Here is a 25,158-nt window from a genome sequence, read left to right as displayed (position 1 = left end):
TGATATTATTTTAGATCCTTCCTTGAAAGCCATACGGTGTTTCTTCATGTGGTACGATGGGTCTTAAACCACAGCAGAAGTCATGTGACTGCCTGTATAATCCAAAATTCTGAGTAGTGGAACAGAGACAGTTTTTTCTATGAAATATATCACCATGTCCGACGTTTTGCTTCCACAGTGATATAAACAGCATAGGGACCTGTACAAAACCAGGAGGGAAAGCAGGTGAGATATGTTGGGAAAGAAAGGAGATGGGTGACTCTAGTGATTAAGAAGAGAAGTACAACATGCTTCCTATATGTCCTTTTGTCCTGGATACATAAAAGAGCTCATGGAGGTTCTAAAAGGTGGAAGAAATGGCGAAGTTGAAAATTCTATACTCAATCAAGCCATTTGAAATCACTAAACAATTCAATTAACTTTTTGTTCCTTTCTGGCTTGGAAGTAAATCTACCACTGGATCCTCTCAGGAACTCACACCCATGGATAATGAGGACTAAAGTGTTTTTATCACCTGTTTTTACAACAAGTTTGAACACCATGAAGAAAGAGTGAGTTATTGGAATAAGGCTTAGCAGTATGTGGACAGGGAATCTTATATTTGGACAAGGGACGACTCACACAGTTGTACCAAGTAAGTGACATTTCTTTATTTCTAAAACTTCATTTAAAATTAATGTGGGGGAGGAGAAAGGAATTTAATGGTTTGGGTTCACTGAAAGGATTTTCAGCTGCAATAATCCCTTGAATGCACTCGCTCTCCAGCCAGGCACTCAAGCCAAGCCCTCAGCTTAGAGCTGCTCAGGAAGCTTTCCCAGCAACAACTGGGCTGACTCTGCATAGCACCATTATTCCATGACCCCCAAACACCAGCAGGGCACTGCTTAGCATGTGATGAATGATTCCTACTTAGGGCAGCACTCTGGCCCAAATTTACTGTCCAGTGTCCAATTCTCCAGTGGACCTGCACTGACTGATTTGGGGCAGGAATGCAGAGCTCAGTGAAGAGCTCACAGTGCTGAGGAGGTTTGAGACAGATCTGTAACTGCCTGGTTTGAGAAGTTCTGGTTTGACACTGGCACCACTGACAGTGTCCCCAGGTAAGGAATTCCACTGCCCTGGGGACAGAGCAGGAAGGAAGTTAAATAGCCTTGGGCTTAAATTCTCACAAGTGCCTCATATCCAAGAGCTCCTGGAATGAAAGACAATTGTCTGCCAGGTTGTGTGGGTTCTGAAAAGAGCAATGTGGGGAGTAGGGGTTATAAGAAGCCTTAGTTATTCCTTTCGTTCTTTGGAATTCCATGATGTACAATAAAGGTGCATGTCACCTCAAGTGAAGTTATCATTCTGAAGGAAGGTTTCTTCAGACTTCATTCTGAAGACAGACCTCATGTCTTCTTGCTGTTCAATTATTTTCATTTTCTAGCTAAAGACAGCATATTTGCAGTGCTGCACAGAGATTCTGGTATTATGTTTGATGCTAAAAAATGTTGGGCCTTAAGTGTCAAAGTCCCTTTTGAGACTGCTGAAATACTTAGTAAGTTGAAGGCAAAGTTTCCAGGATGTAAGCAACCTCCCCCTTTTGGTTTTAAATTCCTTTAGGAGATACTAAACAGCATTTTAAGGTGTTTACAGCACAAGTACTTTATTATCCAAATATTTTGAGAATTTCCCTAATCCAAAATGACATAAAGTAACAACCATTAGTGCCACTGTGGGATTCTCCAGGCATATTCTGTTGAGGCCTCAGTTAAGGACAGAGAAGGTTTTCCTTTTGGTACTGTTTGGTTTATTCCAGATTAAACATCCATTGAGAATGCTAAGGCCCATTACCTTCTGGAATATAGGGCTCATCCTGGGACTTTATAGGACAAAAGTGAAGGAGACCAACTTTATGTCCAAATAAATTTTCAGAACATAAAATACGAATCCCTTCCAGAAGCAAGCAGTGGTAGGAATTCATGGTGGTACTGTCAGGTAATGCAAACTTGTGGGACTCGAGTGAGCCTTCTGGGGTCTGATAAAATAAATCTTCTCTCACTGAACCACTATTGCACTGTGTGCATTATTGCTTGCTGATGATCTTGCCCAGGGAGCTATTGCAGAGAAGCAGCCTGTTTGTATTCTGGCTCTTTGAAAAGCCTGGAGAGGAGACCACATGAAAAGCCTTTCAAGGTCTTCTCAGAGAACACAGAACACACAGGACTGACAGGCTCTGGCCGAGCATGGTACAACAGCTGGGAAGGAAATGTGTATAGGAAGAATAGCAAAATGAGCCCTTTTTGATTTACGCGTTTTAACTGTGTGTTACTGCTGCTCTTTTCTTTGGGAATGGAACTCAACTGACTGTGCAGCCAAGTAAGTATCCTTTATACATTAACATTTTCTGAGCTGTTTCTCTTTCATTTCCCCCCTTTTAAAAATTTAAAATAAAAATTTAGAAATATTTTATTCTTCCTAAAGTTCATGCAGACACTCATTCATGTTTTTCAGTCATTCATTAGACTTTCTATGTGTAATCTTTTGCATGCAACAAGGCAATTTATATGTAAAAATATCCTTATCCCACTTCTCAGTGTTGCCAAAGAACTTGAACTCCACAAGGGAAGTTCTGTCTGCTATCATTCTGAATTTCTTAGGAACATACATCTATCCACGTTTTCAAGCTTCTTAATAAGGTTTTCATAATCGTTGTTGGGTTTTGAAGTCACACTTGGACTGTCTAAAGGGAAATAAATTGTCTGCAGAAGTTGGCATACGAGTTCCTAAGACTATCTATTGTGTCAGAGTTAAAAATACAACACTGATAGCTGAGAATGGTACAAAAGCATAAAATATAATCTTATATATATATATATATCTTACATTTATGTACTACTTTAGTCTTACTAAGTTGTTCAGAGTTTGGATTCAACTGAACTGGTCAAACCAAGTTAATGGATGTTCAATTTCTGTAGGATGTCTGGGAGGGAGAGTAAAAGAAAAAAGTGTATTCACTTATGTCTCATCAATATGCAAGGCAATCCAGATAGAACTGTTATGTTCTGGAATAAAATTGCTGAGAAAGCAGAATAAGTGGACTCTTGGAGCGGCATTCATAAAAGTTCCCTTCTTGTTTGTAGGTCCATTATAAAATCAAGGGTTCACTTACAAGAACAAGCTTTGGCAAAAGGAAGTTGTGATCCTGTGGGATTAAATCTCCTGGAAAAATATGCCCCTCATACCCCTTTCTGTCTTTAATTTGATCTTTTGGAAGAAGCAGCAAGAAATAAAGACCAAAAAAAGTGATTGCCAATGCAATCACTTGCATCACTTGCACAAATTTGTCACAGCTGGAGTACACGTGAATTTTTGGACACTCAGCATTCGGGCAAGCCTGCAGTAAAATCAATCCTGTCCAAACCTTGCTTTTCTTTACAGACATTCCAGAAACTTCTGTCCCTCAAGTCATTGTGATGAAATCAAAGCAACTGAAAGAAGGTGGCAGCACTGGGAAAGCAGCTTGTTTGGCAAGGAACTTCCTTACAAAGGACATCAGCTTGGAGATGCCCTCTCAGGAGGTCGTATATGAACAGAGCACATCCATTTGGACGTCAGAGGGGTTGTACAATGCAATCAAAGTGGTCAATGTGACAAAAGACACAGAGGTGACCTGCACGGCCCAATCCCACAACAGCACGATAACAACACAGCCAGGTACAGCTTGGTGGCACAGCTGTCACTTATTTCTGGAGACAGTGGCCTGTGGGCCTTTGTGTTCTCCTTCTTGACAGCACTGCCCTGGGCAGCCAGCAGAGATGAGACAGACATTGGGTACTTCAGCAGGGAGAGCTGAAAGATGTTTCAAAGCATCTGAAAGAAGTGGTTTCAACTATTGAATTACTTTGAGATACTTTTATTGGGGGAGAAGAGGGAAGACACAATCTATTTGTTCAAAATGTGAATTTCCTTATGACTAAATATTTGACCCTGTTAGCAGCAAACCTGCTGCAGCACAAGCTGGAACAGCCTTTCTAAAACCTACAAAAAGGAAAAGGTGGGGTGTGTTGTGAGGTTTTTTGCTAAATATATTTTCTATTTTGTGCCATTATATTTGTTGTCCTGAAGGTCTTTCATATGATAAAACCAATGCAGGAATTCTTCTGTTTCCTGCAACTGCATGGAGAAATTGTCTTCTCAAGTTAATGTTGGAATTAATGACGGATCATCTGAGCCCCAACTTTCCTCAATTCCTAGAAGAAATGTCACCTGAAGATTTCTTTTAATCCTGTATATATGGTGGATAGAGTTTAAAATGCCTTTTCTTTATCATGCTACAGAAGAGGAGGCTGAAGAACCAGGAACAGGCACCAGTGACAGGGTTTGCAACAGCACAGACCCCTCAGCACAAGGTGAGTTACCCAAACAGGATGTGAAGTTCCATTGCTGTCTGGGGGATAAAGGCATGGAAATGTATTTTCTCCAGGGCAGAGGACTCAGAACACAACACATTCAGCAGACACAAGCTGCTGTTCCGAGGTTGCTCCTGCAGTTACACACAAGCCCCAGGAAGCAAAAAGCAACAGAGACAGACCCTGGGCTCCCCTGTTGTTTCCATTCTCTCTGTTGGCTGTCCCTTTGCTGCTCTTCCTTTCCCTGAAACTGTCTTCTGTGGTTTTGCCCACTTTCTGCCAAGATCACAACATCAAAACCCAGACCATGATCTCTCCCCTCTTTTCTGGTCTCTGAGCAGACCCCGAAGGACAGAGAGTGAACATGCTGTCTATGGCTGTGCTGGGTTTGAGAGTCCTGCTGGCAAAGAGCATCGCCTTCAATGTCCTCATGAGTATCAAGTTGTTTCTCTTCTGAGGTAAGGGAGCTCACAGCTATCAAACAATGGTTCACAGGCCTAATTTCATTAAATGTACTTTAAACCTCCCTTTGCTTTTCCAGACATGGGGAATGAAGGCAAGAGGAGCCTGAAGAAGAGCAGGAAAGAACGTGAACCAGCAGCACAAGAGGGTTGAACAAGCAGGGGCAGAGCTGCTGACAGAGGCCACCCAGGACACAAGGCAGCACCTTCCCCTGAAGACATTGAATACTGTTCACTCCTGCCTGGCCAGCTGATTTACACTGAAGACTTTTAAGTGCTTTTGCTCTTTCCTCTCCTCTGACAACTCAGCAGAGTGGATTTATCCTCATCCTCCTGCTGAGTAGATCTCCCCACTATTTCTGGCATTTGCACACAAGGGTCCAACCTGCTTCAATAGCGTTGAAGACTCCAATGCTCACTCTAGATAGATGGCCTTTTAAAAGGACCTTTCCCAGGCATGTTGTGCTACTGCCTGTGGAGCTGGAGCAGCACTGCTGAGGGAATTCAAACCCAGTAGTTGCCATGTGGAGCTTCAGGTTATAGATTGCTTAAAAAATTCTATATGGCTGATGAGAAGACATGTGCAGAATCTAAAGTGGTTTCATTCAAGTAGATAATGTTCATTTCTTCCTTAAGCCTGTATTTTTTCTACCAAATGAATTGCACATGCATCTTAGGTTCCTGTAGTAGTGACAAAATTAAAGTTTTCTAGGACACAATGATGTGGGTTTTCTGTGCTTTGTCTTCCGAAGCTGGGATGGAAATTGCTGAAATCCAACTTTCCTAAAGTCCACTGGGATCTGAAACACGGCTTTGATAATGTAGATTTCCTGTTGGCTGAATTTCACTTTTGCAGACTTTGTGCAGGAAGTGTCTCTCTGGCACATTCAGGAGCTTCAGTGAGGACAGTCCTTGCTGAAGGCATGAGGGAGGAAAATGCTCATACCAGCAGAGAAGAAACCCTGCTGTTGTTTTGCACTCAGGGAGAGGAGGAAAGGGCCACCAGAAAATATTTTGGGGTGGTTTGATGGAGGGATAGTTTCCATAGCAACTTGGTTCTTACCTAACAGAGCCCAGCCCACACCTTCCCCAGCTCATCCCCCTCTCACAAGCTACAGGCAGGATGCTGTGGTCACCATTTCTGACTCAGTCACACCAGGCAGCATTAACCCTCCCCTGCTTTTGACAACACAAGTTAACCACATCCTGAAGGGGAAATAAGGCTTTGCTCCCCCTGCCTGAGTTCCTGCTGCCTTCAAGAGAGCCTCTGCATAGGACACAGCAAGGGCTGCTGCATTGAGCTGGCTCAGCTCAGACCCTCAGGCCCTGCAGACACCCAGAGAAGAGCCTCAGCCCTTGCAGAAGCTCTGTGAAATTTGCATGACAAATCCAAATCCAGTGAAATGCTCATTTACTGCATTCTACCACCATAACATCAATTGGGGGGGGGGGCATTCGCCAGCATTTTTATCCTGATTTTCCAGTGACACCCAGAACCATTTACTCAAGCACGCCACACCTTTTCCCAGTCTCTCTGGCAAATTTATATTTTGAGAATACTCCCTCAGACACAACCAGAGGAATCAGATGGTCAGGAAAGAAAGGTCAATGATGAAGTGCTGTTATAATCCCTTAGTCATGAAGTCTTGATGAAGTCTGGGACTAGGACTGGATTCATCCACACCTCCTCTAGAAGGAGTTTAGAAAGCAGCAGAGTCCTTTCTGCACCTCATGACTCAATGGGAGGGAGTTCTAAAGCTCTGCCCCTTTCTAGCTGAAGCCTCCACATCAATCTTTCCAAATTAATTCCAATTCGTTGTTCCGCTCCCTGATTCATCCATGTAAGAAAGCTGCACAGTGAGCATTGCAGCTGGACTGTGCCACACTTTGGCCATTGTGTGTTAAAGACTGTCCTAGTGTGGTTAATTCCACATAAGAGGACAGAATCTGCAGATCTGACACCTGGCATCAGCTTAGGAGAGTTTTGTAGAGAAACTGTGCTCCACATTAAAATAGCCTCTGTTCAAAGAAGCACATTTGAATGTGGCATTTTCCAGAAATCTGAATAAATAATATTGTCCTGGAAGGGATGCCATGATACCAACAGAATGGAGGATGATTATAAAGAGAACACTTTGGTAGAATAGATTCTCACAGTACTATCCTATTCTCCTACAGATTAATTTGTGTCCATATTTGATTGTGCTCAGACAGCCTTTGAAAATCTCCAGGGGCTGAGCCACTGTCCCTGGAGACATTCAAAAGCCACCTGGACATGGTCCTTGGCAAACAGCTCCAGACAGTCCTACTAGAGCAGGGGAGACCCAGTCACCTCCAAGTTACACAAAAGATAATGAGCATTAATGCACATCACCTCCCAAACATCAGCCCTGGCATGGTCAGAGACACCTGGTCTGGGACAAGATCAATAAGAGAATAAAGAATGAGAGCCAAATAATGTTGAACATGAAGGGATCAATGAAAAAAAATACTACAAACTGAGGAACTTGGGAACATTGAACCAATGAATTCCCATGATTTTGATGGTATAAGAACAAGAAAACTCTAGTGCAAACCTTGTGTGATGGAAGGATTTTCTCTGCACAGTCTGTGCAATGTGTGGATGAAATGATTTCTATTGCCCATCTTGGCCAGAATAAAGTAAGGTCATGATACTCTAACACTAAAATCTGCTGTGGGATAGTTTTTGTTTTTCCTGCAGTTTCAGAGACAAGACCACCCACAATGAGATCTTCAATAAAACATTTAAAGTAATTTGAGGAAAATTTTCACCTCTAGCACATTTTTGTCCCCATGTGTGAGTCTCACACATGGAGTGTGGTATCTGACATCTGCCCATCTGGGCAACTCAAAATGGTGAGAGCTCTCTCCAGTGGCAGAGAACATTAAAAGCATCCTGAAAGAATAAATCTCTTTCCAGGAGGTTACATGGTTACGTGAAGAACTCCATGAGAATGGGAAACATTAGATAGCTTTCTGTGCCACTGAACCCTTCTGTTTTCTTATACCATATTAAAAATACAATGTAATAATCATATTTCTGCTTCTGCTAAGCAAAATCTGACCTATCTGTTTTGTGTCCTAAAATCCTAAAAAGATCCTGGCAAAATTAGATCTAATGCAAACAGAAACTCATTAGGAGTTAATTACCTGACTGCAAGGCAAATTGTGTATCTCAGTTTCCCTTATATTTCAGTCAGCAGATATGGTCTGAACTGAAGAATTGGGAACCTCATCTTCCCCTACAAAACTATTCAAGCATGGGGAGTGCAGAGCTCCTGGGAATGTCTGTCTTTCCAAAGCACAGCTTTGAAAATAGACATCAGCTCTAGGATTTCTGTAGGGAGAGCTTTGGTTGATTCCTGGCTATGCCAAAGCCTCCCATGATCAGGGCACTTTCTCCTTTGTGACCAGTATTGAAACATAACCTGCAAGGAGACAGAGTAGAGACACCCCAGCCTTCATTACATGGGCACCTCTAACAGGCATTGTGCACACACAGTTGTATTTTGATGACAAATAGAGTCTCTGGCCATGGGGTTGCACCTCCTTGGGAACACTGCTAGATCATCCTTGGGACAATATCTTTCTCTAACACTTGACAGAGTTCAGCTCCAGAGGCCAAGAGTTTCTGTCCTCTTCTCAACCCCCTTGTCGGTGCCCACAGCCCCGCACAATATCAGCATGGGGAGCACCTATGGGAGCATACACAGGGTTAGGTACCACAGCCACAGGAACAGCCCAAGCAGCCTTGGCACCAGTGCCTCCACACCTGAAACAACTAATGCTGAGATCAGATTTGTCTCCAGCCCACTCTGGGCAGATCTGCTCTTATCTCTAGCCTTCATGCCCCACCCTGGATGCCAAATAAGGCTGTTGTGGCTTAGGAATGGGATTTCCCAGTTTAGTGTTCCCACTGACCCACTCCAAAGCAAGCCTGAGGCTCTTCCACAGGATCACACAGAGTGAGAATATGGAGGGGGCTTAACAGAAAGATGGGGAGCAGCCAGAGTGAGAGACACCCAGGAGGGCACTGAGAGCTTCCAGTTCTGCTCCTCCTGCCCCACCTCTCCCCCTCACTGGTGTCATAGACAGAGGGAGGGACCAGCAGGGACTGGGCCTGGGAGCAGTGACAGAGGCCCCAGCAGGGCAGGTGTGGGCAGAGCTGCTGTGCAGGCAGAGAGAAGGTGGAGAGAGGCCACAGAGAGTGGGCCTGGCCATGTGGAGTGCCCTGTGCATGGGCTTCCTGCCCATTGTAGGTAAGTGAAGGCAAGGGCTGATGGCCCCAGGAGCTGAGCATGGCCCTGGGCTCTGCAGGGCTCTGGGGAGCTGTGCTGAGCACCTGCAGCCAGACCTGTGCCCCGGCTCCAGCTGCCCAGCCATGCCTGTGCAGCACGGGGAGAGCAGCCCTGCTCCTCTTGTGGCTCTGAGCTCAGCACCTCCATCCCAGCTGCCTCCTCTGCAGCCTGGGCACACGCAGGGCACCTCCCTGCTGCACTCAGATTTCGGGGCCCAGCGCTTTGCCCTGGCACTGGACACTGCTCCTGGGGCACTGCGGCCCCTCTGGCACACACCAGCTGGAGCATGGCAGCACAGGGCACAAGCCCCACTGCCTGGGACAGGCCTTTGTCTTTGCTGTGCTCACCTTGAGCAGTTTCAGGGACAGGTGAGTGGGTTCCTCACCATCCTGTCTTGGCAAGGACAAAGCAATTTGTCCCCCCACTGGGTTTAAATCCTTCCAGCTTCTTTGGGGAAAATCAGAAAAAGCTTCCTGTGTGACAGGGAAAAGGAGGGAGGGAAATGTGGTGTCTCCTTCCTTGTGAGCTTTGCTAGCTGCCACCAGCTCTGCCCATCTGTGTCAGCTGGCTTCAAAGAGCAGGATTTTGTCCTCTCACTGCTTCAGTGCCAGTCCAAAGCCCACCAGCATTGCCCTGACCTTTGCTGGATCTTGGAGTGACCATGGCTTGTTCTTGCTCTCTGCAGCAGTCTCACTCGCTGATGCAGCCACCTTGAAGCAGCACCCGAGGCAAGTGACCGTGCAAGAGGGAAATCCAGTCACCTTGCAGTGCATCATGGAGGGGGATTCTATGAGGTACTACACTGTGTCGTGGTACCGTCAGGGTCCAACTGGCTCTCAGGAATGGATTTACAAGGAGGATGGTACCTATGGAGCAGGTTTTCAAGACCGCTTTAAGATAAAAGATGAGAAGTTCAAGAAAAAATTTCCACTGCAGATCCTGGCAGCAAAGCAAGGGGATGCAGCAACGTATTACTGCAGAGCAAGAATCACCCTGGAGCCTCTCTGCAGCAGAGTGAACCAAAAAGCAACAGATGGGCAAGACAGCTCTCCCAGCATTTCCTTCTAGCAGCTGCACGCCAGGGCTCTTGTCAGGCAATGGCAGGTGCAAGAAACATCCCTCTGGCTTGGTGGCACTAAAAGGCACTGCAGGGAGGTGTGCTGGAAGGGCTGGTACCATTTGTGGTGCAGGAGGATCTGTCCTGGGAACTGCAGAGGTTGTTTGGGGAAGTGCAGGTTTAGTGCACATTGCCTGGGCTCCTGTCCAGCACAACTTCATTCCTTCTCTGTGCCTTGGCTGCAGAGCCATGGCATGATGGAGATTTATTGCTGTAGCTTCCAGAGTGCTGTGGTGGATGCAGCCAGGCTGTTTAGGAAAGCCAGATCAGCAGAAATGACATTGCTCTACAGGGTGGATGCTACAGAGCACCTGATCAGGAAGAAGGAGTTGAGAAGGTGTGGTGAGTTGACTTTGGTTTTCCTGCAGGGGCTCAGCAAGCTGCTGTCTCAGTGCTCCACCTCTACTGGACAGATTGGAAAATACACAATTAATGTTTTTTGTTCCAGATTAGGACATGGAGATTTCCCAGCAGTGCCATCATGTGCAAACACATTGACTTGGGGAGAGGAATTTATGTCATTGCCAATCAAATCAATATAGGTTAGTGAGAAATAAGAACAAATCATGAAACATCTCCACCACCTGATCACTGCACAGAAACGGGGAATGTGGCTTACAATCACATCAAAACATGTTTTCTTTGCCATTTCTTCCTTCTCATTCTCTTCCCCTGCTTCTGTTTGCAGTCCAACCCATGGATGACATTTCTCCAGGAACTTCTCCAGTGCAGGTTCTTCTCTCTGGCTGCAGTTCCTCACAAACTCCTCCAGCCCCGTGGGTCCTTTCCATGGGGTGCAGCCCTTCAGGAACACACTGTGGCACTCTGGCTCCTCTGTGGGACACAGGTCCTGCCAGAAAACCTCTTCTGGCGTGGGCTACTCACTCCATGGGACCACAGCTCCTGTCAGGAGCCTGCTCCAATGGGAGCTCTCCATGGAGTCACAGATTTTTTCAGGCCATGTCCTCTTGCTCCTGGGTTGGGTCCTGCACTGTCTGCATAGTCAATATTTGCTCCACCACCTATTCCCCACCAGCTGAGAGGGACAAACCTTGGTTTTCAACCTTGGCAATCTGAGGAGTATCTGCTCTGCTCTCTGCAGCACCTCCCAGCCCTTCTTCCTAAATCCTCCTCCTTGCTAATTGCAATACTGATGCTTAGAAGAATGAGTCCAGCCTGAGACTGAGATTTTACCTCAGCGTTTGTTGTTCTGAAGGCCCAGACTACACCAGCTCTTCCCAGCTCAGAATACCCTGGAGCAAAGACAAGACACTGGAAGGGCGGCTCTGCTCAGCTCCTCTGGGGCTCCCATGGAGCCTTGGATGTGGCCAGGCAGGAGCTCAGCCCTGAAGGGGAGAGGGACTGGAAAAGGGACAGGAGAAAGGCGAGGAGTACAGTTAATATTCCTCATATTAGCTAGAATGGGACTATGTTCTGAATCTGTGCTGGAAAGAGTGTGTGTAATTCAGGGATGTTTGAGTTATTGCTGAGCAGTGTTTACATGGAGTCAAGGCCTCTTCTGCTCCTCATTCCACCCACCAGTGAGTAGCTGAGGGTACACAAAATCTGGGAGGGAACACAACTGGTTCAGCTGACCCCAGCTGACCAAAGGGGGATTCCGGGCCATAAGACATCATGCTCAGCATATAAAGATGGGGAAGAAGAAGGAAAGGGGGGATATTGAGTGATGGCATTTGTATTTCCATGTAACCATTAAGCATGATGGAGCTCTGCTTTTCTGGAATAGGTTGAACTCTTGGCTGTGGAAGTAGTCGATGAATTCCTTGCTTTGCTTTGCTCACACATGCCGTGTTTGCTTTATTTATTAAAGTCTTGAGTTATTTGTTAAACCAATGAATTTTCTCATTTTTACCCTTCCAATTCTCTCCCCAGTTCAATGAAGGGGCAAAGGAGGAAGCAGCCATGTGGTACTTAGTTACCATCTGTGGTTAAACCATGACAAAGAAACACAACGGGCACTGAATGAGCTGCAGTTTTAGCATGGAAAGGTGGAACTCAACTGCATTTGGATACTTCATGAAGTTTAGGGAGCCTCACAGTAACATTGCAGTAACACATAACAATAGTCAATTAATTGTGTCTGAGGAAAGAGCAGCACTGCACCAGGAACTGCACTGCTAAGATGGACTTTCCCAGGACATGATGAAAAACTCCTTCCCTGCACTCCTAGATTTGGCTCCATGTGAATAAACACAGGTGTTCTTCTTCTGAGCACTGTGCATTCATGTCTTTCTTTAGAAGTGTAGGCTTTCATGGAAGATATAAGGAGACCTGTGCAAGTGCATCCATGGGCTTGTTCCTGAGCACAGTGCCTGAGGCATCCCATACAGGAGCTACAGATGCCAACTGCTACAGATGGCAGTTCTCCCCAGGCTTTTCCACAATTCCCACCTTTGCCTCTGTCACGTGAAAGCAGGAGGCTTCCTCAACCCTTGGTGTGGGGAGACTTACTTGACCCCTAGTGTTCAATTTGTCTGTCAGTGCCCCAGGAAAGCTGAGACCCTTGTGCCCAACCACTCTGTCAGTGTCCAATTAGGGGGGCCCTGTACGGGGCCATCCTGCTGGATTGGAGGCCAGCTCGACTGACTCAGTCAGGGAAACACCATCAGCCTCAGGGAGACCCCTCAGCAGGTCTTCCCCTTTATTGGAGTGTGTTCCCTGCCGCTGCTGATTGCCAGTGCCCAGGAAGGATCCATACTGACAATTTCAGAATAACACTCCTGGAAGCCCAGGACCCCTGAGGGAGCATCCCCCACTGCTTGTGGGAGGCCGGCTGCCGCTGCCCAGCCCTGTTTTCTATTGCTGCTTAGGCCTTTTTGTTACACTTTAACTCTACACCCTGTGTCCACCCAACCCCTGTGGCTCCTGCCACACCTTCAGAGGTTTTGCTATACTTTGTTTTGCCACCCGGGTCTGCTCACCTCTGCAGTTTCAGCTCGCCACTCCAAGGTTCCTGCTGCAGCACATTTCACCACCTAGAGTGGCAGTGAGACCGGCTGCTCCCTGTGGGTTTTGCAAAGGGAGCCACCTCCCCTCTCCTCCATCGCCTGAGCCGCCATTACCGTGTGAGGGAGACACGGCCGAGCCGCGCCACAGCGCCCCCTGCTGGCGCGGGGGAATCATCACACCCACATTGCCCGGCCAGGAGCCAGCAGCGCCCCTGCTGGCTGTGACTAGAACTGCACCAAAGGGGAAAGTGCCTGCGGCCGAGAGCAGCTGGGACTGGGTGTCTGGTTCTGTTTGCTGTTGTTGTTTGCCTTGTTTTACATATATTTATTAGTAAAGGACTATTATTCCTTTTCCTCGATCTTTGTTTGAAAGACCCATGTGAAAAATGGATGTGATTCATGCCGAATACGTCGTATTTATATCAATAATTTGGGAAAATAATTGGAAAATGTGATTAGTGTTATGAAGCTGATGGGTTTCTTCAAGAATACATGTGGAAAGCAGGATGCAGGAGTTGGATTCAGCCTTGGGAATGGAGGAAGTCAGGAACTGACTCCCAAACCAAAACTGGCATCAACTGAAGTTAAAAGACAACTCCCAGAACAGGATCGACCTTGAATATGAATAAAATTGGGACTATTCCAGATAGGGAACCTAAAATAGTGGTCTTATCTATGAAATAATAAGGTTTAATTGGAACATAATCCATCAAGCTCAATCTGTATGCACAACCTGCCAGGTCATTCAGAGGACAACGAGGAAGACCTTCAGCCTTCCTCCAAGAAGACCCCCAAAGAGGCAAGAAGACCCCATAGCAACAATGGGAAAATGCGCTGTGCAGTAGAGTGACATACATTTCAAAAATCAAAAATGGGAGGAGATTTATGGGAATTATTGATGAACATGTATTAGCATACAGTATGAAGGTTGTGCTTGGATTCTTTTGCCCTTTGTATAGGTGGCAGAGTGAGAAGCTCTCTCCATACCCTGATCGGTTTCGCTTATGCTTTATCCTAACCATTGCCAAATTACTCTTTGTGGGCACTTAGTGTATTTGATTGTATTATTATTTTATACCCCAATTAAAAATTGCTGCTAAATTTCAATCTCGTGATTTATGAAATGGAACATATGGGATCCCATTCATAACACCCATAATTTCAAAGTTATAATAATTTAGAGGGAAGGGGGGAATATTTTTCCATTCCAAGGGAGGTTCTCACCTCTCATGGCAGACGACTGTCTTTCAAACCAAGACACTGCTCCAGTGTCGATAGCAAAAACAAAGGCAGAACTGAGCTTTTAAAGCAAAGAAATGCCAGCATGTGTGGCTTGTGGGTGGCTGTGAGCACAGGTGTCTCTCTGTGGCCACTCAAATGGAAAGGGGCTGTTTAACGGCCTGGGAGATGTCAGTGAGGTGGGGGGTGAGGTCTCACTGCTCTGGGAAGATTTGCCAGGCAGGGCAGGGGATGTGAGAGGCACCTGTGCGTGCCCAGGTCTGGTGCAGGAGAGGTTTAGGGCTTGTTCTCTTTTTCATGCCAAGGGTTGAGCCAACTGGAAACATCACAGCAGCCCATTCCCCAGCTCTCCTGCAGGACTCAAGCAACAAGGAAGACAAAAAAAATTGACAGACTCATGGGAACAGAAGATGAACCAATTACCCTGTTACCAATGGGAAATAGCAGCATTGCTGTTAGAATCACTGATTAAAAATGAGAAACACACCTGTCTTCTGGGGAACAACAACAATACAAACAGGATGAAATCATGCTATTTGCTTTTTGTGGATTAGAACTGCACCTGAGGATTAAGAAAATATTCCACAATTCCAGGCTATCATTATTAAAAATTACTAAATTAAGATAAAAATCAAATTAAAAGTCAACTTCAGTCAACTATATCCAGATGTTCCCCACCTAGAAACTCATTGGAAAGCACACACAAATAAATCAAAACTCCAAACAATGGCCAACTCAGTGGTCAAATACTCAGTTCACAAGACTAAAAAAATTTAAGGGGAAAAAATTGCAGATGTAATTGGGATAAAACTCATATGACCCTTATAAAAATGGAACTCAAGTAAGACATACTAAAAATAAATAGCTGACTAAGTAAGCATCTTTAGGTTATTAATGCAAAGAAAGTCAATGAAAGCCCCATTCGGCTGAACCAAAATATCTTCTGAACAATTTCTAAACATGGACAGATCTTTTTCTTTGGCATGCAAATAGACTTTAGGGACAGATGTGCTTGAAGGTCCAGAAGGGCTTCGGGAATACAGAATGAAAATAGATAGAAAGTTATTAAGCCAAAGTGACTTCTCCCCAGATACAAATCGGGAAAATATTTTAATGGCGTTAATACTAACTACTCAATCTGACCAAAAAAAGCAAGGATGATAACGATATTTTTAGTTTAGGGAATCCTTTGGAAGAGTGTTAGATGTTCAGAAGTAGAGCAGTGTGGAGGGACAGGAAAACAAAAGGCAGCACTAGAAAGACATGAAAGAAGAGACATCACCTGCCACTGAAAAACCCTCAAATGTTTTTGTAGAACTGTCTAGCACAGTGTGAACTACATGCCACAGTGATTGAAAGCAACTGAACCACCACACACAAACTGTCTCCCTCCCTTCTCTTGAAGGAGGAAACACGGAGGCTTTACCTCATCTCTTTTTCCTCCAGCAACTGTGTGCACATACACAAATCAGATTCCCAGAATTACTCAAACATCAGAAATCCTCTCCTATTTTTCCAAGACCAATTTCTTCACCATTCAACCTAAGATCTTGGCTCTCACAAACAGATCATTTTAGACGTTTGATAACAAGTTCCAGTTGAACAAGTGGGCAGGAACCTTCTCTACTTAGATATTTCCATTGAAAATCATCACTGTGTTCTTCTCTTTGTCTCAGAGCACAGAGGAGGATTTTGGTAAGAACAAAGATCCTTTTAATTTCACATCCAACAATGGCCAGGAGCAGATGCATGAAGAACAAGACTCTCTTGATCTTCACTCCCAAGGTGAGGACTCTTTGATCCTCACTCTCAAGGTTTCAGTACCCCTACACAACAAAGTACAATAATTTACCTACTTTCTCCTCTTACCTAAAACACCATAAAGACTTTCTAAGGTACTAAATGACCTGCAGGCACCAATTCTAAGACACCAGAGGACACATCCCTCCTGCTTCTGAGCACTGAAACAAAGGGGGGAAAGGGGAGAGCTTTCAGCAAGTCAGGAGAATTTTCAGAAATGCTTTGAAAAAACAAAAAAAAAAAATACTGATAATTTTCCGGCTTTCTATCCATTTTAACTCCCTCAGACTTTTCAGAGAGGCCAAGTTCTCATTTACAATTCAAGATTGCAGATACTATTTTAGATCATTCCTTGAAAGCCATATGGTGTTTCTTCATGTGATACGATGGGTCTCAAACCACTGAAGAAGTCATGTGACTGCCTGTATAATCCAAAATTCCGTGCAGAGGAACAGAGACAGTTTTTGCTATGAAATATCTCACTGTGTATGGGGGGCTGGGGGTACCACAATGATATAAACAGAATAGGGACCTGCATAAAAATCCAAAGAAGGAAAGAAGGTGAGATATTTTGGGAAAGAAAGGAGATGGGTGACTCTAGTGATTAAGAAGAGAAGTACAACATGCTTCCTATATGTCCTTTTGTCCTGGATACATAAAAGAGCTCATGAAGGTTCTAAAAGGTGGAAGAAAGGGAGAAGTTGAAAATTCTATACTCAATCAAGCTAACTGAAATCATTGAACTAATCAAGTAATTTTTTTTCCCTTTCTAGTTAAAAAGTAAATGTACTTCTGGATCCTCTCATGGACTTGCACTTATGGAGAATTAGGCCAACTATCTAACGATCCATCTCTTCATTTCCATCAAGTTTGAACACCATGAAGAAAGAGTGAGTTATTGGAATAAGGCTTAGCAGTGTGACGACGGCAACTGGACCTGGGACAACTCTCACAGTTGTACCAAGTAAGTGACATTTCTTTATTTCTAAAAATTCATTTAAAATTAAGGTGGGGGAGGAGAAAGGAATTTAATGGTTTGGGTTCACTGAAAAGATTTTCAGCTGCAATAATCCCTTGAATGCACTCGCTCTCCAGCCAGGCACTCAAGCCAAGCCCTCAGCTTGGAGCTGCTCAGGAAGCTTTCCCAGCAACAACTGGGCTGACGCTGCATAGCACCATTATTCCATGACCCCCAAACACCAGCAGGGCACTGCTTAGCATGTGATGAATGATTCCTACTTAGGGCAGCACTCTGGCCCAAATTTACTGTCCAGTGTCCAATTCTCCAGTGGATTTGCACTGACTGATTTGGGGCAGGAATGCAGAGCTCAGTGAAGAGCTCACAGTGCTGAGGAGGTTTGAGACAGATCTGTAACTGCCTGGTTTGAGAAGTTCTGGTTTGACACTGGCACCACTGACAGTGTCCCGGGGTAAGGAATTCCACTGCCCTGGGGACAGAGCAGGAAGGAGGTTAAATAGCCTTGGGCTTAAATTCTCACAAGTGCCTCATATCCAAGAGCTCCTGGAATGACAGACAATTGTCTGCCAGGTTGTGTGGGTTCTGAAAAGAGCAATGTGGGGAGGAGGGATTAGAAGAAGACTTAGTTATTCCTATCTTTCCTTGGAATTCCATGATGTACAAAATAGGTGCATGTCACCCCAAGCTTTTCTATGGGTGTTTGAATGTTAGGGCAGCAGAGGGGTTTTTGGTGTTGATCTGTGTTATCCGAAAGATTCGGGTGCATCCCTCAGGAATTGTTGCTGTGCTTTCTGGGGTCTGTATGTATTCAAAGTGCTGCAAGAACTTCCCGCGTTATTTTGCATCCCTAAAACCTCCTGATCTCCTTCCAGAAGGGCGTGGGACTGCCTTGGGTGCTGCTTAATATCTCTCTATGTCTGTAGGATATGTTGCATGGGAATAAATGTGAATTTGGGAACAATCTCAATGCACTGCCAGTTCCAAAGGGACAAAGGAATGCCAATTTACCATTGTGAAGAAATACCTCTTCTTTCCATGATGTTCAATGATTTTCTTTTTCTAGCAAAAGACAGGATATTTTCAGAGCAGCACTGGGACTCTGGGATTATGTTTGACAGTAAAAGACATTGAGCCTTAAGTATCAAAGTCCATTTCAAGTTTGCTGAAATACTTAATAAGTTGAAGGCAAAGTTTCCAGGATGTAAGCAACTTCCCCCTTTTGGTTTTGAATTCCTTTGGGAGATACCAAACTGCATTTTGACAGGCATACACAAAGATATAGATGATTCTATTTTACACTAATTCTATATTATACATGTTATATATGTCTTATATTATACACTATATAATTGTTATATTATTATTGTGGTCATTAGTACTTTCAGGAATACCCCGAAATCACAATAACATAAAATAGCAACCATTAGTGCCACTGTGGGATTCTCCAGGCATATTCTTTTGAGGCCTGAGTTAAGGACAGGGAATGTTTTCCTTTTGGCTGGAGTTGGATTATTCCAGATTAAACACCCATTGAGAATGCTAAGGCCCATTACTTTCAGGAACAGAGGGCTCTTCCTGTGACTTTCTAAGATGAAAGCAAAGGAGAAGTACAATGTTTTGTCCAAATAAATTTGGATCTAAACATAAAACACGAATCCCTTCCAGAAGCAAGTAGTGGTAGGAATTCATGGCAGTACTGTCAGGTAATGCAAACTTGTGGGACTCGAGTGAGCCTTCTGGGGTCTGATAAAATAAATCTTCTCTCACTGAACCACTATTGCACTGTGTGCGTTATTGCTTGCTTATGATCTTGACCAGGGAGCTATTGCAGAGAAGCAGCCTGTGTGTATTCTGGCTCTTTGGAAAGCCTGGAGAGGAGACCACAAGAAAAGCCTTTCAAGGTCTTCTCAGAGAACACAGAATGCACAGGACTGACAGGCTCTGGCCAAGCATGGTACAACAGCTGAGAAGGAAATGTTGGATTTCTGGTGGCTGTCTGGTTGCTGTAGGTGTGGACAAGTGTGTAGTTCTGCCTGTTGGATCAGGAGAGCCGACCCATGAAGCTGTGGCAGAGCACAATTTGGCTTTCCCCTCAGTTCCTCAGCAGTGGCATAGAGCTGATGGGGAAAGGGTGTAAAATCAGAGCTCCTTAATCAAACTTCCATCAGTACCCCGGGATGAACAAAATGTTAGAGCTCAGGGACCTCTTGACCCACCTGCAACGCAGACACCTTGAAAATGAAAAGCCTAATGCACCTCTCTTTACCCAAGACACCCCTCAGGATGCTCCTGTCAAAGCAGACACACCAATCTTTGTGCATCTGTCTGACAGCCTTTCATAAACTGAGCCCTTTCTGGCAAGGAAGGCTGCTGGAGGATTCCTTTCAGTTCCATGGTTTTACTCTAATTCCAATTGCTAATCTGAGTGAACATTGGTTTTTGAGATCACTCTTGATTCTCCACATATGACCTGATCTAGAGGCAAAGGTATTTTCTCTAATAAACAAATCATGGCACCACAATGATTTGTTTACTGCTAAATTCTTTTGACACCAATAGTTTTCCTGTAAGGCAGCTGGTTGTGAGTTTAAGCAATCTTCTTTCCTGACTTATACCTCTAACAGCAAGGAACAATGACATAAAAGACAGTAAATGAGAATGATACAAATTTGTCACAGCTGAAGTACATGTGAGTTTTTGGTCACTCAGCACTCGGTCAAGCCTGCAGTGAAATCAATCATGCCCAAACCATGGGGTTTTTACATACAGTCCTTCTATCCTAGAGGTCATTGTGGAGAAATCAACTAAATCACAAGATGGTGGCACCACTGTGAATACAACACCTTTGCCAGCGATTTTCCATACAAAGAACATCAGCTCTGTGGAACAGAACACATCTGCTTCAGCAACAGAGGTGATCTGCACAGACAAGTTCGACAGCAGCATGGTAACACTACTGCCAGGTACAGTTTGGTGACACAGGTGCAACGTATTTCTCAGGACAATATCCTCTGGGGCTTGGTGTTCTCCTGCTAGTCAGCATTGCCCTGACCAGCCAGCAGAAATGAGAAAGACCTTTGGCCTTTCAGCAGGGAGAGCTGAAAGATGTTTCAAAGCATCTTAAAGGAATGGTTTCAACTGTTAAATAACTTTGGGAGAAAGAGGGAAGACACAATCTATTTGATTAAAATGTGAATTTCCTTATGAGTACACATTTCAAGCTGTAGCAGCAAACCTGCTGCAGCACAAACAGTAACAGCCTATCCAACACCAACAAAAACTTCAAAGTGTGGCAAGTTTAGAGGTTTTTTTACTAAATCACATTTTATATTTGGTGGGATTGTTTTTGTAGTCCTGAAGATCATTCAAGGTTCTGAAGGGGCTAGTAAGTGTGCTTGCAACAGCACAGACCCCTCAGCACAAGGTGAGTTACCCAAACAGGATGTGAAGTTCCATTGCTGTCTGGGGGATAAAGGCATGGAAATGTATTTTCTCCAGGGCAGAGGACTCAGAACACAACACATTCAGCAGACACAAGCTGCTGTTCCGAGGTTGCTCCTGCAGTTACACACAAGCCCCAGGAAGCAAAAAGCAACAGAGACAGACCCTGGGCTCCCCTGTCGTTCCATGCTCTCTATCGACTGTCCCTTTGCTGCTCTTCCTTTCCCTGAAACTCTCTCCTGTGGTTTTGCCCACTTTCTGCCAAGATCACAACATCAAAACCCAGACCATGATCTCTCCTCTCTTTTCTGGTCACTGAGCAGACCCTGAAGAGCAGAGAGTGAACATGCTGTCCATGGCAGTGCTGGGTTTGAGAGTCCTGCTGGCAAAGAGCATCGCCTTCAATGTCCTCATGAGTATCAAGCTGTTTCTTTTCTGAGGTAAGGGAGCTCACAGCTTGGTGTCTGGAAAGCTTGGAAGCATATGCCAGGAGTGACTGCCTTTCCCTGTGTATGTCCCTAGCCCCACAAGGAATCATACCAATTCATCTGCTCCTGATTCCATTTAACAGCTCATGCAGATATTCTGGGGAAAAAGACAACAATGACCAAACTGCACACAAGAAAACCAATTTCCCCCCCAAAAAAAGCAATTAAGACAAGCCCACGCTGCTTCCCAAAGGACAAAGATAAGAGCATTTTCTGTATTCAAAGCTCAGTTCTTGGAGGCTGGTTCCAAAATTTTGCTTGCCAGAGAAACTGTGGTATTACCTGAATAGCCTAAGAAATATCTAATTGACTATATCAAGTGGAAAAGCACAAAGCCTGGAGAAAAATCCAGACAAATAAGGATTCAAAGGCAAGGATCCCAAAATAAAAACATGTGAGAGTAAAGAGAGGAAGGGGGAGGATTTTAAAATTAAAGTTTCTGAAGAGAAACTAAAGATAGTCCAGCCCAACTTTTGTGAGTGTATCTCTCCTCATCTGACAGCTGTCAAGCAGTGGCTCACAGGCCCAACTTCATTAAATGTACTTTAAACCTCCCTTTGCTTTTCCAGACATGGGGAATGAAGGCAAGAGGAGCCCAAAGAAGAGCAGGAAAGAACGTGAACCAGCAGCACAAGGGGGTTGAACAAGCAGGGGCAGAGCTGCTGACAGAGGCCACCCAGGACACAAGGCAGCACCTTCCCCTGAAGACATTGAATACTGTTCACTCCTGCCTGGCCAGCTGATTTACACTGAAGACTTTTAAGTGCTTTTGCTCTTTCCTCTCCTCTGACAACTCAGGAGAGTGGATTTATCCTCATCCTCCTGCTGAGTAGATCTCCCCACTCTTTCTGGCATTTGCACACAAGGGTCCAACCTGCTTCAATAGTGTTGAAGACTCCAATGCTCACTCTAGATAGATGGCCTTTTAAAAGCACCTTTCCCAGGCATGTTGTGTTACTGCCTGTGGAACGGGAACAGCACTGCTGAGGGAATTCAAGCCCAGTAGTTGCCATTTGGAGCTTTGGGTTTAGAGAGATTTAATAAGTGTGTACTGCAGATAAGAAGAGCGTATAAGACATGAAGTGATCTCATTCAACTAGATAATGCCAATTTCTTTATTAAGCCTGTATTTCTTCTGCCAAATGAATAGCACATGCATTTTAGGTTCCTGTAGTAGTGATAAAAAAAAAGTTGTACTCGGGCAAAATGCTGTGGATTTTCTCTGCTTTGTCTTCCGAAGCTGGGATGGAAATTGCTGAAATCCAACTTTCCTAAAGCCCACTGGGATCTGAAACACGGCTTTGATAATGTAGATTTCCTGTTGGCTGAATTTCACTTTTGCAGACTTTGTGCAGGTCAGTGTCTCTCTGGCACATTCAGGAGCTTCAGTGAGGACAGTCCTTGCTGAAGGCATGAGGGAGGAAAATGCTCATACCAGCAGAGAAGAAACCCTGCTGTTGGTTTGCACTCAGGGAGAGGAGGAAAGGGCCACCAGAAAACAATGTGGGGTGGTTTGATGGAGGGATAGTTCCCATAGCAACTTGGTTCTTACCTAACAGAGCCCAGCCCACACCTTCCCCAGCTCATCCCCCTCTCACAAGCTACAGGCAGGATGCTGTGGTCACCATTTCTGACTCAGTCACACCAGGCAGCATTAACCCTCCCCTGCTTTTGACAACACAAGTTAACCACATCCTGAAGGGGAAATAAGGCTTTGCTCCCCCTGCCTGAGTTCCTGCTGCCTTCAAGAGAGCCTCTGCACAGGACACAGCAAGGACTGCTGCATTGAGCCTGCTCAGCTCAGACCCTCAGGCCCTGCAGACACCCAGAGAAGAGCCTCAGCCCTTGCAGAAGCTCTGTGAAATTTGCATGACAAATCCAAATCCAGTGAAATGCTCATTTACTGCATTCTACCACCATAACATCAATTGGGGGGGGGGGCATTCGCCAGCATTTTTATCCTGATTTTCCAATGACACCCAGAACCTTTTGCTCAAGCACTCCACACCTTTTCCCAGTCTCTCTGGCAGATTTATATTTTGAGAATACTCCCTCAGACACAACCAGAGGAATCGGATGGACAGGAAAGAAAGGTCAATGATGAAGTGCTGTTATAATCCCTTAGTCATGAAGTCTTGATGAAGTCTGGGACTAGGACTGGATCCTTCCGCACCTCCTCTAGAAGCAGTTTAGAAAGCAGCAGAGTCCTTTCTGCTCCTCATGACTCTATGGGAGGGACTTTCTTCTAAAGCTCTGCCCCTTTCTTGCACCCAGCCTCCACATCAATCTTTCCAAATTAATTCCAATTTGATGTTCCTGTCCCTGATTCATCCATGTAGGAAAGCTGCACGGTGAGCGTTGCAGTTGGACTGTGCCACACTTTGGCCAATCTGTGCTAAACCTGCTTTTGCTGACGCCTCTGGCAGTGAGTGTTTCATTGCCCTAAAGCCCTCATTTCATGACAGGGTCCCAGATTGTCCCCACTAGGCACTGGCTTTTCACTTTGCATTGGCAATGCAGAACATGCAGCCTAAGAAAGGAGGATAATTGAATTGTTTCCAGCCCAATAGTAAGACTGTCCTATTGTGGTTGATTCCACATAAGGGGACAGAATCTGCAGATCTGACACCTGGTATCAGCTTAGGAGAGTTTTGTAGAGAAACTGTGCTCCACATTAAAATAGCCTCTGTTCAAAGAAGCACATTTTAATGTGGCATTCTCCTGAAATCTGAATAAATAATATTGTCCTGGAAGGGATGCCATGATACCAACAGAATGGAGGATGATTATAATGAGAACACTTTGGTAGAATAGATTCTCACAGTACTATCCTATTCTCCTACAGATTAATTTGTGTCCATATTTGATTGTGCTCAGACAGCCTTTGAAAATCTCCAGGGGCTGAGCCACTGTCCCTGGAGACATTCAAAAGCCACCTGGACATGGTCCTTGGCAAACAGCTCCAGACAGTCCTGCTAGAGCAGAGGAGACCCAGTCACCTCCAGAGGTCCCTTCCAACCTCAATCCTTCTGCATTTCTGTGATACCTTTCTCATACTGGGGGAAATGGAAAGAAGTTCAAAATTTCTTTATTATAATTTTATTCAGGGGTTTTGTTCACCTTTGCCCAGGGGGAAAGTAGTTGAAGTTCCCCAGGGTGAAAGGAATTTTTTTTCAAAGGACTGCTTCAGTGCTCAAGGCCTAACATCTCAAGAGACTGTGAGTCGCACAGATGATACACAAAAGATAATGAACATAAACCAACATCAACTCCAAACATCAGCCCTATCATGGTTAGAGACATCTGGTCTGGGAAAGATCAATAAGAGAATGAAGAATGAGAACCTCAGTATCATTGAAGGCCAAGGGATCAGTAGCCAATAGGAAAGCAAATACTTATAACTGTTGTCACAAACAGGGGTGTTTGAGATCGCTTAAAAAATCTTCATCAAAGGTATGAGCAAAAATCAGATTTAATATTAAGCAACAAGGCAGGGCAAGTTACTACTACTTACAGGATAACTAAGGCACAAGGGAAAACAAACAACAAAAAAACCAAACAAAATCCATGCAATCAAAACAGAAATTAACTGACAACTCCCTAGGGTTGGGTGTGTGGGGGGCTGTGTGTGTGTGAAAAGACACTGCATGCAAATATAGAAAGGAACATGTCCAAAAAGCTTAATAACAGCACTCAAACTTAACAGTTGTTTAGCTTAACTGATACCTTTAGTCTACTTATTTAACATAGGGAAAGCACTTAACTTATACCCAACTTACCTTAAACTTATTTATAGCTTAACCTTAACCATCTAACAGGGGAATAACACTTAACAGCATTTAACCTAACTTATCAATATAACTTCAGTTCAAACTTAGCAACTTAACAAAAGGATGCTTAGCAAAACTTAGCTTATGTTTAAAAACTAAACAAAAGACCAACACTTAGCAGCAC

The 25,158-nt window shown here is 44.6% G+C and overlaps 1 protein-coding gene and 1 pseudogene across 1 annotated transcript in view; both read left to right on the top strand.

The window, feature by feature from the left end:
- The window catches only part of LOC128819568 (M1-specific T cell receptor alpha chain-like), a 235,618-nt gene that overhangs the window by 165,596 nt on the left and 44,864 nt on the right, over window positions 1–25,158 (top strand). The window lies entirely within an intron of this gene.
- Window positions 541–5,286, top strand: LOC128819575 (T cell receptor delta constant-like; annotated as a pseudogene).

This window comes from Vidua macroura, chromosome 27, assembly GCF_024509145.1.
Source record: "Vidua macroura isolate BioBank_ID:100142 chromosome 27, ASM2450914v1, whole genome shotgun sequence".
Classification (NCBI taxonomy): domain Eukaryota; kingdom Metazoa; phylum Chordata; class Aves; order Passeriformes; family Viduidae; genus Vidua; species Vidua macroura.
This window is presented reverse-complemented; position numbering and strand designations above follow the sequence as displayed.